Here is a 3,880-nt window from a genome sequence, read left to right as displayed (position 1 = left end):
GGTCACGCAGTCGCAGTCGTGGTAGGAGGTAGGTTCTGGCTGTTGTGTTTTTGTTCTTCTGCCTCTGCTCCCTCCTTTTCTGTAGTCCTTGTGAAAAGTATTTTGCAGTAATTTTTTGTTATTTTATCCCTGTGGTTTTTAGATCAAGGTCAGCTTCCTACCGCAGGTCCAGGTCAATATCTCCTCGTAGATACAGATCATTTTCACCCCGCAGATCTCGATCTGGTTCCTTAAGGAGATCAAGGTAGGTGTTTTCTGTTAGTGTCAAGTTTATGTTGTGCTATGTGGTTTTTTTGAACTTTCATATTGTCACATTCTTGAGGGCTAATCTGAACGATTTCTTTCAAGTTAAAAACTTAAGCATCTAATTCTCAAATTGCTGTTTCTGAGCTTTTTTTATACTGTACCAAAATTACAGCCTTGATCCATAGTTAAGGTTTCCTGCTTCATTTTCAGGGAAAAGGGGACTAATTCTGTTTAGTTGATTAGGGCACTGGGATTTCTTGCATGGATGATACTGGCCAAATGTACTAAGTGTTTTAATAATACAAGTTACTTCTGCAAATGAAATGGTTCGAACAAAATTCTTGGAGGTCAGTATCATGAAAGTAAAAGAATGCTGTCTCAGCTGTACGGATCATGTAGTAGTAGTTGAGTTTTTCATTGCTCTTTTCTAGGTCTAGGTCCAGATCACGCTCAAGGTCCCGGTCTGCTGTATGGCCTCGAAGCAGGTAAGATACTTATTTTAAATCAAACCTATGGTATTTTTGTGTTTTGTTTTCTTCTGTTTGGTTTTTTTTTTTTTATTTCCCTGAGGGATTTTGGCTGGAATGGGTTAGAAGGTTGTGCAGCATAGCAGTATTCACACTTAATTTTAAATTTATGCCTTTTCACAGGCTAAAGTAGTGGTCAGTTTTTGTAACAAAAATGAGTTTGTTTTGGTCTGTGGCTACCATACATGGTCTATGTATATGTAGCCATGACCAAAGCATATGTATTTTAAGGCCTGTGGAGAGAAGTTCTGAAAATCAGTTAGTGTTTATGCATATAGTGAATGCTTGACCTTGTGTCCTACAGGAAATGCTCCCTAGTTTTTTCTTGGCTTTTTTTTTCTTATTTTTTTATGAATTCAAATGCAGGGAGGAAAAGAAAAGGTGATAAGGCTGTCACTGTTTACTGAACTCGTGCTTATAGCTTTTCAGCTTTGTCAGTTCCACTTCTGAGAGATCAAATTAAAATACTGTAGTGTTGAGAGCTACCTTACATGAGGTAGGACACTTGTCTTCGGAGATTTGGAGGGCTCAGTGAACACAACCTTGAGTCCTAATGTCAGAGGTAGTAAACTCAAAGGTGTAGTAATTTCAAAGGATTTCTCTGACATGTAGCCCTGGTTTTGTTAATCCGGATGTTTTCTGTGCTGAAATAGAAGTGGAGGAAAATGGGCACAGGGTGAAGGGGATGCTGCTTGTATTGAAATTTCAGAAAGTCTGCATTTGTGGTAATGAGAAGTGGCAGTTCAGGACTGAAGTTCTGGAAGCATTCTGAAATCTCCAGCAAGTGCTGCTCTGTTAATACGGCAACACTAATACGTAACCAATGCTGCTCCTAGAGCTTTTGATCTGCAGTTTTGCTTTGCTGCTGTGCCTCTTGGAAGATTGGCCAATAGTTCTCTTAGAAAGATGATACTCTTAAATGCTACCTCACTGTATTGCTTAGCAAAGGAAGTAATGCTTGTGCTACAAAATAGAAGTCCTGGGTAGTTGTTAGCAACTCCATCCTGTGCAACTGTGATACACTAACAAAATTACTGGATATAGTGTTAGGAACTGTGAAGGAGGATGGCTCAGCTTGGTGACCAGGAAGTTTTCAAAGCAGTGACATTTAACTCCATTTAACTTAACACCTCCTGTGTCCACGTGCTAGTTCTGTAAGTTAATAGGCCAGGTAGAGGTGAATTTTGATTACTCTTTAAAAACAACTCTAAGCAGACATAGAATAAAAAGTTTCTTAATTTATTGGCCAGCTCTATTCAGCAACTGACTGTCTTGAACACTGGGCTTTTTGATGTTTGGTAATACCACAACCTGAATTCTGAAACTGTAGGAGGACAAATATGTTCTAAGTTACCAATTCAAGTATTTGTTGTTAAGTTGCATGATAAATGTGTGGGGAAAGTCTCACTGTTTGAGTAGATTTTAATTCATAATAGTTTACATGTTGGTAGCCAGATATTGAAGCAAAATTGAAATGCTACTTTTATTGTGATAACTGATGAAAAAGCTGTGTTATACTTGAATAGAAGTGGCACTGTGAACTTGGTCTGAAAAATGCATCAGCTCTTCAGCATGTGTACTTACTGCCTTGGGCTGATTGCAGGCTGTTAACATGCTGTTAAAAGATTTTCTTAGATGGTACTTGAAACTGTTCTTCCCTTTATTGAAGGGATACATGTGGGCAGGGAGAAAGTCTGAGCAGGGAGAAAGTGTGGGAGCCTGGTTCAAGGTCTTCTGTTTTGTGAAAGTGGTAGCTGAAGCTTTGCTGGGTTGCTTCTTGTGCTTGTAACTCCTGTCTTCTGATAAGTTGGGTCTCTGGAGTAAGAGCTAAGGGATTCTCCTGAAATGTCCTGAGAAAAGCCTGCAGCACCAGAGCCTTCCTCTCTGGACTGTGATGCCAAGGACTATGAATTTGCTGTTGCTGGTTTAGCTAATTTTCATTGTATGTGCATGTCACTGGCTGCTTTGCTGAGCTTTATTTTTCTCCTGTTATAGGTCTGGGTCCCATGGTAGATCTAAATCTGGCTTACCTGCTAAAAGGTGAGCGTATAAATACAGGTAGCGCTCAGGTTTTTGTTGTGGGTTATGTGTTTGTGTGTTGGGTTTGTGGTTTTTTTTTTTCTTTTTTCTCCCATGATTCAAAAATCTATGCTTGGACCAATATTTCAGTTGTATGTGGAAGAGGTTTGTTTTATTTTTTAACAGCTGATTTAAAAAATATTTTTCGGGCATTTTTATGGTGTGGTTGTGTGGTTTTTGTTGTGGTGTTTTTTTTTTTTTGTGGAGCAGTAGGCAATTCTTCTAGAAGGATTGTGGATATGGTTTTTGAACCCATGATTGTGAGAAAAGGTTTTTTTGACAGGATTTGGGTTGTAGCTTTCCACCTACCTTTGTTCTCAGCTCTGCGTAGTTCTCGGTCTTTTTGACTCTGCTCTACTTGATTCACTGCTCCTGCTTTGCAGGATTACTGTGATTGTTTTACAGCCGCTTTGAAGCTGTATGTTGCTTTTCTGCTGAGGACTCTGGCTTTCAGCAGTTCTTTTTGTCAGGTGCAGCTTCTTGATTAAAATAATTGGGTATAATTGCTATTGGCAGCATTGAGGGTTATGTTTTTTAATGTATTTAACAACCCAAAACTGTTCTTACTGTTTAAACAGTCAAAAGTGGTTACTGCATGTATACAAGTTTACAACATGGATATTTATTATTTTTTTTTTTATTATTCAACAGTCGCTCAAAGTCCAGATCACCATCTCCAAAGAGAAGGTAGGAATATCTTGAAACTGGAGCGTGCTATACAATTACACAGAACTAGTGTCTGGAGTGGTTGCTATAGAAGTTAACTTGTGCAGAAAAGTTTTTTTACTTGTCTTGTGACCTGTGAAAAAACTGATCTGGGCACTTCTTGCTATCAAAAGATGAAGTTTTGTGGAAACTTCCTGCTGCTGGTAGTCAGAACTCCATGATGGTAACTGTAAGGTGACCTGCTTAAATGACATCTTAAAGGACAGCAGAATATGTGGGCAAATGAGGATCAGCTATCCTGAAGTTCTTGAGGAATTTAGAATCTGCGAAAGAAGTGAGTAATGTTGTGTGGAGCAAACAGT

General features: G+C 38.9%; 1 long non-coding RNA gene across 1 annotated transcript in view; it reads left to right on the top strand.

The window, feature by feature from the left end:
- The first annotated feature begins 2 nt into the window (after nt 1–2).
- Nucleotides 3–3,880, top strand: part of LOC104275713 — a 4,678-nt gene continuing 800 nt past the window's right edge. The window contains exons 1-4 of the long non-coding RNA XR_717835.1: nt 3–28; nt 143–244; nt 678–731; nt 3,504–3,539. This is a non-coding gene — a long non-coding RNA (uncharacterized LOC104275713). The remainder of the gene's footprint in view (nt 29–142; nt 245–677; nt 732–3,503; nt 3,540–3,880) is intronic.

Source organism: Apaloderma vittatum, unplaced genomic scaffold (genome assembly GCF_000703405.1).
Source record: "Apaloderma vittatum isolate BGI_N311 unplaced genomic scaffold, ASM70340v1 scaffold12576, whole genome shotgun sequence".
Taxonomy (NCBI): domain Eukaryota; kingdom Metazoa; phylum Chordata; class Aves; order Trogoniformes; family Trogonidae; genus Apaloderma; species Apaloderma vittatum.
This window is presented reverse-complemented; position numbering and strand designations above follow the sequence as displayed.